The sequence below is a fragment of the Myotis davidii genome, unplaced genomic scaffold (genome assembly GCF_000327345.1).
Source record: "Myotis davidii unplaced genomic scaffold, ASM32734v1 scaffold499, whole genome shotgun sequence".
NCBI lineage: Eukaryota > Metazoa > Chordata > Mammalia > Chiroptera > Vespertilionidae > Myotis > Myotis davidii.
In genome coordinates, this window is record NW_006290677.1 from 1778722 (window position 1) to 1790920 (window position 12199).

Below are 12199 nucleotides of genomic sequence, written 5' to 3' on the forward strand. Positions count from 1 at the left end.
CAGCAGTTTTTTATCTCCTGAGGTGTCCCAGACTTCGAGACGGCACAGGCCAGGCTGAGGGACCCCCCCTTCTCCCCCGAGTGCACAAATTTTTGTGCCCCAGGCCTCTAGTCTATATATATAAACCCTAATATGCAAATAGACCGAACAGTGGAACAACCAGTCGCTAGAAAATGTGCTGACCACCAGAGGGCACACATGGAATGTAGCAGGCATTGGAAGCAGACAGCAGAGCAGGGAACATGGTGGGCATCGGCCGCAGAGGGATGGTGGAGCAGGTGAGCTAGGGCACTGGTCACTGTCATTGGGGCGAGCCTCTGGTGATTACTGAACATTGCTCCCATGCACCGTGGTCCCACCATGCGCTTGCATCTGCTGTCAGCACCAGCCGTTAGTGGGTACAAGAGGCAGCTGCTGGCCCTGACGGCCCCTGAGGGCTTCTCCACCTCTCCCTGCTCCTAAGGGGAAATCAGGGACAGCAGCTTCTGCTCGCACATGCTGACAGTAGCAGCCCCACTCGCATCTGTTGCTAGCACCAGCCCCAATCTCCCCACGCCGTCATCAGGTGCAAGTGGGGCTGGCACCGTCAGTGAGTGAGAGTGGTGGCAGCAGGAGCAGGGCTGTTGGCAGACAGGGGACTGGGGGCCATGGTGGAGGGGCCGGGCGGGGGTGCAGAGGATGGGCTGAGACCTGCCCCTGTGCCTACCACAGCCTCGTGGCCCACAGTTCCTTTCAAGGTGCACGAATTCATGCACTGTGCCCCTATTCTATCTAATAAAAGAGTAATATGCAAATCAACCATCACTCCGTCACAAAGATGGCGGTGGCCTCAGCCCCGCTCCTGAAGTGTCCAGGCCTGTTGTCCAGGCCGGGGGAAGGGCCGAGTGGCGAGGCTGGATCCGCCCAGTCTGGGGGTGGGTCCAGCCTTGCCACTCTACCACCATTGGAGTATCTGGGCTTGTCGACCTGGCCAGGGACTGCAGGGGCGAGCAGCGAGGCACAATCCATCCACACACACACACACACACACACACACACACTCGGCGCCTGCTCCGAGCCTCTGCTGCCAGAATGTGGAGGGGGCCTAAGCCCTCAGTAGGACATCCACTGAGGGCTCCCAGACTGTGACGGGGGGCAGGCTGGGCTGAGGGACCCCCACCCCCAGTGCACGAATATTGTGCACCGGACCTCTCGTCTAGTCTATATATAAAAAGCCAAAGTGACTGTGCAATTGATGTGCAATGACCACCAGGGGGCAGACATTCAATGCAGGAGCTGCACCCTGGTGGTCAGTGTGCTCCCACAGGGGGAGCACCACTCAGCGAGCTTACTCAACGGGGGTAGCAGCAGGTGCAGCAGGGCTGGGATGAGCAGAGCTCCTTGCTTGTTATCCTCTAACCTCTCCAACTCACTCCCTGTACCTCTACTCTATCTTGCAACCACTAGCTGATATGGGAAGTGTGTGTGTGTGTGTGTGTGTGTGTGTGTGTGTGTCTGTCTGCGTGTGTGTAAAAGAGAGGAGTGTGTGGATGGCCCCCCAATGAAGCTGATGGCTCCCACTGGCCATGGGAGAGTTAGGAAAAGTGTGGAGAAGACTTCATGTGAGCGCAGGTACATTCTGCCTTTAGCGTAAGAATATAGATAGAAATTTGGACATAGGATGCTAGGGAAGGAAAGTGAGTATCATTTTATTAAGTCCATCTATTTCCCCTCCATAATTTAGATCCTTCTATGGAAAAAATAACATTAGAATGAGGATACTAACAAAACAATTAGGCCATTTATCTAGTTTCATACAATTTTATGAGCAAGATGGGGGTTATAAAAATAAAGAGACAAATGGGAAATATTCTGAATAACATTTCTCACTTAAATGATTATATGTAGATATATGACTGAAATATATCAATCATTCACTCATTTATTAATTCATTTCATTCAGTTCTTCATTCAAAAATATGTGCTGCATGCCTCACAGGAACTATGCCAGGCCAGGCAGATACAAATTTGAATAAGAGCCAGATTCCTTCTTTTACGGATCTCAGAATCTAATAAGAGAGACAGATTTTTTAAAAAACTGTCAATGTTAGAACAATGTGGACATTCTATAATTGAGCTATGAAAAGAGTATCATGGGAAAATAGAGTGAGGAACTTAACCTGGCTGGGACGGAGGGTGCCCCAGAAGGTCCCTGGAGAATGTGAAACCAGACCAAGCATGTTTATATTTCCAGTTACTCCTTACGCCCCTTGCATCAGCCACATCCTAGTTTAAGACCAACACAAGCACTGCAGGCCTTAAAGATAGAAATAGCATGATCCAGGCAAGAGGCAGCACCTCAAATAAATATTCCTTAAATTAAATTAGTGATAAACTATAAAACATTTAATTAATTTTTTTCTGGCTATGAAAAAGAGGCTTAGGACTTGGGATTCCAGATGAATGAAATATAACTATAAAGCAACGAGACTGATTCAACTTTATAAGCTCACAAACACACACACAGTCACACCTGTAGAGTCGTGTACTGCGTGGACTCATCAGACAGGAGTCAACAACATACACTGTAAAAGCAGAGGCTAGTACTTCATACTTTAGTGTGCACAATAAAATAAAATAAAATAAAATAAAATAAAATAAAATAAAATAAAAGCCTCAGATTGCTTAGCCTCCTATGCTATGCACAGATTGCGCTGTTCAATAACTTGCTCAAATTAGTTATGCAAATCCTGTGCCTTGGTCTGCCTCTCCACCATATGTGACTAGTTACCATAGCAGTCAGCTTAAGTGCATATTTCCCATAGCAACCTAGGAATCGTTACTGTACAGAGATCTCGGTGAGCCGGAATTGAAAGCAATTCCTCAGCAATATGAAATATACATGTTGGCATCATCCCCTGAATCTTTCTTTAAAACGACATCACTTATCATTGACTTTTAAATGCCACAGCCTCTGGGCGGTTCTCTTTTAGACTATCTCAGCAACTCTTTCCTGTTGGAAATGTGAAACCCTTTGGGAACAGATAACATTTATGGTTTGGAGGCATAAAAGGGAGTTTTTCTCCGGGCTCCTTCTTGAAAGTGGGTGAATTGCCTCATCTACAGTGCCGAATTACAACAAGGAGTTAAGGAGGCTGAGAGGTGCTATCTGAATGCAATCTGCAAACTGAAGTTCCATATGGTGGTGCGATGCGTATTTGGCATTTTCATTGGCTCACTGTGTTGCTACAACTTCCTGCCTTCAACTACAAGGCAGGCACCAAACTGAGCTAGAATTTTCCTTTCTCTTGTTGGTCTTTTGAGAGCAGTTATGCAGCCAGTTATATTAATCTCATCTTTGATATTTAATAGAAAAGCCTTTATCCTTAAAAGGCCTCTGGACCCATTTGCATATACGTACACTGAGGGAATATATACATAAGAAACTGGATCCCCGATGCTTCATTCATTTATTTTAGGCTTACCCATATACAACATTAAACATATACACACACAAATTGGGCCTGAACAGTGGTCCCGGAACTGAGCTGAACTTACCTGAGGGTAACATTACCAGTGGCTGTCATTATTTGGGCACTTCCCCGCCGGGAAATGTGATAGTAATCCAGACCAATTCTAAGGAGTCTTCACAGCAACGCTGTGAGAAATGGCAGACCTGCCCATTTCACAGATGAGAAAACTGAGGCACAGAGAAAATCTGTACCACCTCTGCCAAACAACCTGGCAGAAAATAATAAGAGTAAGATCCAAAGCCAGGTTCGTCCACTGTAAGACCAAACTCATTCTACTATTTTCTGATATATATGGGGTCGGGGTGGGGAAGAAGCAGAGAGCTATGGCTCAGAAGAAAGAGCCCAGTGTGGTACCTAAAGACATATCCCCAGATTGAATGGGAACACCTGCCGAGAATGCCAGGTGGTGTAAGAGATAATGAAACCAAGGTAGGCTGGTCTGAGAGTGATAGGATTGGTCTGTGGAGGGATGTTGTCCTCAGTTAGGCACTGATTCCATCATCCATGGCTCTCCTGGATTCTTTACACATCACATATTTAAAACTTTGTGAAAACCATAACTTCTTTAATTCGGATCACAAACCTAACAGGAAACATTTGCTGTTACTTAGGTTTTCCGTATTTCAGTGTTACTCCCCACCTACCCTATCATCACACACAGCTCCCCCTGAAAAGGGACTGAGCTTTTCTTGTCCTTCGATCATCTGGAAATACAGCATGTGGCCCATTTCAGAGCCAGATGCTATAACAGAAAAGGAAAAGAAACATAGTTTCCTTATTTCTTCGTTATTTACCTTCAGAGACAATCCCTAAGGAGAAATAGCCTACTTGATCCCTAAAACATTACCGAGAAAAAGCAACCTCTAAAATCCCATGGCTTTGCATCTAGAAAAAAAATATGCTTGTAGAATATTACATTTGCTTCTCATCTTTCAAGACTCCTCATTGAATGTTTGGGTGGAAGGGGAGCGTTCTCATTTGTTTGGCCTCCAAGTGGGTCAGTTGGAGAGAGAGCCCAGGAGTCTCTGGGCCTGCACCTCAGTTGGGCAGTCAATGGGCAGACTGGCATAGATGGGGTCCCATAGAGGAACTCACAAGGGGAACCTCAAATTCCTCCTTTTCAATGTGAACAGGTGATGGAGTACATAGTAATCTAAGCTTTTCTGCTATGGACCTCTGGTTTACAGACATCCAGAGCCGCTATAGTGATCAGTCCAAACCAAAAATCTCACTGTGTCGCTCCTTGCTGAAGCCTGTCAATGGCTCCCCACTGCCTTTGTGGTCAGACCTCAGCTCCCTAACATGAGACTGCAGGCCCTCCCTGAACCAGCCCTCTGGCCTCTCCAGCCTCGATTGCTACCACTCTCTCCAGTCCCTTCTTGCTCTGACACTGAATTACTTGCAATTCCCTCCACATGTTATGTTGCTTCTCATCTCTGAACATCTGCTCATATTTGCCCCTCTGCTTAGAAGGATCTACTTCACCCTAGCCAGTTTGGTTCAGTGAATAGAATGCCAGCCTACGGACTGAAGGGTCTCGGGCAGGATTCCAATCAAGGGCTTTATTCCCAGTACGGAGCATGCAGGAGGCAGCTGGCCAGTGATTCTCTGTCATCATTGAAATCAACAAAAATATATTTTAAAAAAAAGGATTTACCTTCCTACCCCAACCCCACCTGCTGCATTTGTCTGGCCAACTTTACTCCCTGGTTAGAATCACCACTGCCCCTAGACTGAATTAGATGTCCCTTCTCTGATTCCTAATGCTCTTACATTGCTATTCATGATTGTGTAGCACTGTTGTATCATGATTTCAACAGTATAGGAAGGTGTTAGTTACTTCCTTAGGAAAGTTTCTTGTAGTACATAATCTGTTTGTTTGTTTTTAAAGGCAGACTTTTGTGGACAAAAGGGGGCCATGTGCTAACCTGACAAGCTCAGGGAAGGTCTTAGTGGCAGCCTTGCAAACTCAGAGACCTAAAGTAACCACAAAAAATGGTCTGAAATTAAAACTTTTTAAACAAACAAAAAAAGCAGTTGATGGTGGGTAGTCATGTCCTAGGCTGGTATCTTCTCTGACAAAGGTCAGTCTTTACCTTAACAGAGCCTGTCTATTGTCTTTTCATACCTACAGTAACATATTGTTGGAATATCAAAGTAATTTTCCTTTTTCCAGACCCCTCAAAGCACAGGCACCACTCTGGAGACCACATATCCTCTCATTGCTACTGAGTTCATTGTTGACTGTTAACTATCTTACATCCACCTCTTAAAAGAAATATGTTTCTATTATTTTACTTTTTATCCAACCCCAAAAATTTCCACCCTTTGCTTTCTCCCACCTCCCTAATCTATCACCAATGGATTTCATGTAACCCACATATGACTCCTCTTTTGACTGTAATGTATAAAATAAGGAGCAAAACTGCCATTCTTCTGAGCATTATCTCAATCCACTGAGATTTTGCTTTCAGGCAATTGACAGTTTGGCTCAAATAAACTCACAACAATTCTTTACAGGTTTGAATGTTTCTTACATTGACACTTTGATAAGCCCATGTCCTGTGTAGATAGATGCCTGGCCTGATGGGGCTGCTTCCTAGGAGACAGCATGAAAAGGGGGTGCATGCAGAAGAGAGAGAAGGCTTTGGAAGGGCAAGAGAAGCATGAGGGAGCCAGCACCAGAGGCAGAGGTGGAGAGGAAGCCAGCAAGATGGTTGGAATGGAAAACCCTATGGTCTTAAATGTGTGACCTCCTTACCGTGACTATCCAGTTCATCAGCCAAGTTACTCAACTCTCAAATTGTTTGCAGGAAACAAAACTAGGAAAGAGGCTTTGCTCTATACTTACAGAAAGTGTGAGTGAGTTTTTGACTGCCCCAGGCTGTGGAACTGTGGTGCAAAGTTAGACAACACCTCCAAGGGGAAGAAGGTCTCAGCAATACCTGGCTTAAGGAATTATATGAAACTAGAGGCCCAGTGCACAAAATTCGTGCACATTCAAAGGGAATTAATTAGAGGATATATTTTAATATTGCTATTTGCCCTTTCTTTATAATAGAAGTGTCAGAGATGAAAGAAGTAAATGTATATGAAAATCTTCCTTCTGTCAGAGTCTGGGGCGCACCGTGGGACTCGGAGTCAAGTCCCTGCCCACCCACGTGTGCCTCAAAATCACATGAGACCCTGACCTGGCTGGCCCCACCCCGTCAAGCCCTGCAGGGTGGGGGATGAAGCCTCAGGTCCCCCAGCCCCAGCGCAAGGGAGGGAAGATGCGAGGGCATAAAGACCATTTGCATATTAGCTCTTTATTATGTAGGATATTTTCATTTCCCTAGAAAATACCCTACCTGCCGCATTATCAAGGCTATCCCAGTTCCTGGCATATTGTAGATATTCAATAAGCACTAAGTAAATCAATGTTAATGATAGCTTCTATGAGTTGCTGATTTGAAGTAAATTCACAAGAACTGCATCTTGAGAATGTTTCCTGGACCCTAGAGATAATCTGTTTGTTAAGAAGAATGTGAATTGTAAATTAAGAGCCTAAGCAAAACTAAATTAAGAAGGTTGATGTGCTGAAAATTTCATTTAAATATTTTCAAAGCCATATAGTATAAGTGAGTCTTAGATTATCTGCCCCAGTGCTCACATCTATTAGGCGGGAGGAATGTAGAGAATGAATTAAGATGAGATGCCTCTCACATGTAGGGAGATTTGAGCTGTTAAATGTAGTGGGCCATTCCCTAGTGGAGACTCAAGCCAGCACCCTCTGTCACCTTGAGATGAAAATGCATCCATGACATTTTTCACATATCAGTGACCCGATGCAACAATTGTCCCAATAGGGCTGACCCTGGTATCACCTGTTACTCTTTCATTTTGCTGCAAGTGGCTTTCAATTTGTCCTGCTGAGTTGCACCTCTCTGGGTAAATATCAATGCATGGAGTAACACATCTCAACAGAGTTATACTCTCTCACATGCTCTGCACAGTAGAGTGACACCATGGGGATCACCAGCTCATGTTGGAGCACAAATATAACACCTCTGTGAGCTGCTCTGCACACACTCTGGCCCCTGGCGCAGAGGGAACTTGATCTGATAGTAGGCTGACTTGGATTTATTAAAGGTGTAAACTGGGCAGCGCTGCCTCCAGAGGAGAAGAAAAATGAAACACCTGGTACCATTTTCTTGTCCCCAGCTCCATTATTCCAAAAACTGGCCACTGCAACCCCTTGGAGGACAAGAGATTAAATACCTCCACCTGAGATCAAACCGGACCGAGAATCTTGGCAATGGTGGCAGAGCCAGGATCCCTCACCTCCCATATCCCACCAACATACACACTTTTTTCTCAGGGACCTTTGAAAGTTACTGAATTTCCTTCTGTGTTTCCACACGGTCTCAGTTTTCTCATTTACAGAGTTTGTGTGTGTGTGCTTTTTGATTCGTAGAATGGTTAATAAGAAAAATGGTACCTGCCATTTTTTGAGTATTCCTTGGGTGCCAGGGTCTATATTACGTGGTTTCTATACAGGATCTCGGACTCACACAACAGCCTTGCAAGAAAAAAGGCTATTTTATGCAAACTTTACCCCAGAAGAAAACAGAACTCAGGGAAATGAGGTATTTGCTTCAAGATCACACGGCTACTACGTGGTCTCACCGGAGCTGAAGCAGAGATCTGATATTTTCAATCACCTCAGCAGACTGCCTCAGAAGTCCCTAACATAATACAAATGGACGCTCTTTATAAACTGTAAATCAAAGGTGGGGATATAATGGAGACAGTTATTTGGACTTCAATGGCTTGTATACCACTTTCACGGCCATTCTGTTATTATATGGCCTTTCCCAAGCTGCCTAACCTTCCTGCGCTTCAGCTTCTGCCTCTGTGACATAGGGATGCCATCACCTACTTAGCTGGCTGCTTCCTCTTATGTTCTCCTCCCCTGCAGAAATGGTGCTAAGAGCACATTAGATAATGGATGTGAAAGTGATTTGGAAACTGTAAAGCCCCATACAAACATGTGGTACTCTTACTGATGAAAAAAAAATCGTAAATTAGTGCACTCAGGGCAATTTAGGTCTTGAGAGAAGACAAACTCCCTCAGACTGGTGGTATCTAACTTGCTGCCTAGATTGTGAAGGAAACTATTTCAGTTGAATTACTTGAATGCCCCAAAGCAAAGTGCTTTTCCCAGGGAACTGCCTTTTTAATATCAGTGCTAGTTATTGATCTTGCAAAGCGAAAGCTCTTCCCCCACCTCTAGGATGATGGAGAGCCATGCTGCCTGCTCACCAAGACCTTGGTCTCGAGAGGAGCAGCCCCTTTAGGTTCGGAGTAAAGACTCACATCCCATTCCTTTCCCAGGGAGAGGTCCAGATGTGCCCAGCATAAAAGCTAACTACTGCCCTAACTGGTTTGGCTCAGTGGATAGAGTGTCGGCCTGAGGACTCAAGGGTCCCAGGTTCGATTCCGGTCAAGGGGATGTACCTTGGTTGTGGGCACATCCCCAGTGGGGTTAGTGCAGGAGGCAGCTGATCGATGTTTCTCTCTCATTGATGTTTCTAACTCTCTGTCCCTCTCCCTTCCTCTCTGTAAAAAATCAATAAAATATATATTTTTTAAAAAGCTAACTACTGATGCACATTCCTAAGCTTGCTTCTCAGATTTGGGGAGCTGTTTTAGGGGGAAGGCCTACAAAAATCCCCTGGATTCCACCTACTAAAGTCTGAATCTCCAGTCAACAAAGATGACCTCTGCTACAGACAGCTTGCACCTCTGCCCTAGCCACCTGTGAGTATGGACACACACGCTCAGGTGTGTGGGACACAGGGACCAACTCTACTAATGGGTTAAGAGCTATTAAGTGTTTTCCAGGGAGATTTGCTAGCATAAGGATAGCAGAGTGGGTGCAGACCATTACTCTGGCAAGGAGGCATGCTCACTGTGAATGTCACAGAAGAATCATCTACTGCTCAGGGGGGAGGGGTGTGCCTTGAACAAGACATTTATGAAACAGAGGTAAAGAAGAAGGGGTGGGTCCTATTGCAGGTAAATCTGTGAGCAAATAATTAAATAGGCTGTAGGAAGGTCATCTGTTGAGAAAAATTTTTTTTCTACTTTAAAACAATCATAGCACTAAAAATACATGTTAATATTAATATTCCATTAATAAATTCCCAGGACCTCCCTCAGTCCTGAGCACCAGTACATGCCAAGTAAATGCTCTGTACATGAAAAAGTCTTTCTAAGAATCTAAACTGGTCTCTCACAGCCCTTCAGCTCTGAAATATTTTTATACTGTATCATAATACTTCATGAGACAAGAGAATTTAAAACTTCCATGTGGACTGCAGTGACTGACAGTATTCTGCCTTTAAAAACATTCTATCTCTATTAATCATTCAAGTAATACCCTGCTTCCCCTATGCGTAGTACAGTGCAGACCTACATACTCATGGAAGGTTTATTGTTTTGAGGGTGATGTGTCCTGTAGAAAGCTAGAGGAAATGTTTAGGCTTTTCAAGAAATCAAACCCCTCAATGAGTTCTTTTCCTCTTTCCTATCACTTTTCTACTTATTGTTTCGAAACCTCAAACCTGTCACATTAACATATTAATATTCATCTTTTCACCGATCCATCAACAAAGACCTATTATACTAGATTCATTATATCAATATACTTACATGCCAGCAACTCAGGGGCATGTTTTCCATAAAGCTAATGAAGGTCCCTCTCTTGCCTGAGTCCCTTCCAAAGTGCTGAATCTAATTCTGGAATTATAATTGTGTTCATTTTCTCAGTGTTCTCCTTGCCAGTTTATGCAAGCTTTGGGCCCACAGAAAAAGTAGGTCCATCTCTACAAAAAAACTGTATTGCTTGCTTTAATCATGCAAGGTACATGTTTTATAGACGTGGGGCCTGAGAATTATAGTGGTAAAGGACTTATACAAATTCTCATCTTGAGTGACAGATTCATAAATCAAGCTGAAATCTTTTGCCTCTAAATCCAGGACTCCTTTATGAAGGCATGATGCCTCCTATTTACATACGAACATGCTGCCATGTCTATGCTGTGCTGGGAATCTTTTCATCACTACTGAGATCAACCATCTCTGTGAAAGGTGGTCAGAAACTAATTCACTGAGAGTCCATTACTCGCCAGGCTGCTACCAGGTCCTTTTTGTAAGCGTGCGCGCGCACACACACACACACACACACACACACACACACATACACACACAATTTATTTTGATTCTCAAAACAACCTAGTGAAGGTACGCATGTGAAAAAAACAAGGTACCAAATGGGCAACTTGCTGGAAGTCTCATGACTCAGAGGTCAATGATTGTTCTGTCCTGTGAGGCTGTTTCTTCTTTCTGTGCCAAATCTGGTCAGACACCTCAGAAAGAATCCTGCCTCTCAAACTTCCAGGGCCTGTCAGTGGTCTTTCTTGGGCGACACTGACAAGAAAAAGGCCATCACCCAGTCCTCCTCAGGTTCAGATGTCACAGGTGAGTGTTGGAGATATGCAACATCACTCAAACAGTCCATCCACTGAAAAGTAATCCTTGTGTGCCTGTATCTCTAGCACTGTCCTGATTTCTTAGATACAAGAGATAATCCTATAAAAACCTCTTACTGAATCCAGGCCGGCTATAATCCCCAGACCCACACCTCACATCCCAGATAAGACAAGACATCTAAATCACCCACTGCCCTGCCAAGGAGCAGATTTCATTTGAATAGGAAACCTTGGATAGCCAAGTGGCATTCTCACTGGGGATGCTAGAAATGATGACAGCACATGCCCAGGTTCAGCCAAATGGCTTTGCGGCCCAGGCATTGAAAGTTGGCAGTGGCTGAATTGCACACCTGGCAAGTAATCACCTAAGGTGTGAATCACGTAAGGTGTGAGCTCCTGAGGCTACCTGAAGAGAGCTGCAGCACCACTGCTGTGTGGCACAGAGCCCCGCCTCTACCCCCAGGTCCCAACATATCTGGGCACCCCTCTGAACAAAACCCGCATAGTCTTCCTGGCAGATTTATACATCTGCTACAAGCTGGCCTCCGAGGCCTGTCCCAAGAGGGAGCAGTATCAGGAAAGCCAGAACCAGGGTTGCCAGAGCAAAGTAGTCCCTCAGACTGGGTGTAGGGCCACTGCCCATCATGGAATTAAACACACAAGGTTCCACAGAATGTTACATATGAACACAGGACAAAAATTAAATACAATGCTATTAAATTGTATTTAATACCAACCACTAAAATCACCAGCAGGACTCCCCTCTGCCTCCTAACCCTCTCCTTGCCCCATGATTTAAAATCTGAAGTGTTCAGAACCATTAGCAAGGCTCAAGCTGATTTTAAAATAAAAACAGGAAACAATACAACCTATTCCTTTGCAGTCACTTCTTCATGATCACAATGACCCTCACCTCTCAACAGGAATATAGTTACAGCCTCCTTTTCTGGTTTCTTTCTCCACCAGCCCATCTCCTACATTGTTGCTGGGGTATTTTTCTGAAGGGCACAGGTAGCCATGCCTTGCCCCTCTCAATCTGTTGGCTCTCTGTTGCCTGAAGGATACAGTATACAGTGGTTCTCAACCTGTGGGTCGTGACCTCTTTGGGGGTCGAACAACCCTTTCACAGGGGTCGCCTAAATACATCCTGCA

At 44.7% G+C, this 12199-nt stretch overlaps 1 protein-coding gene across 1 annotated transcript in view; it reads right to left on the bottom strand.

Moving 5' to 3' along the window:
- DLG2 (discs large homolog 2) overlaps positions 1–12199 on the bottom strand; it is a 1585094-nt gene that overhangs the window by 1250383 nt on the left and 322512 nt on the right. The gene's annotated exons all lie outside the window — the stretch shown is intronic.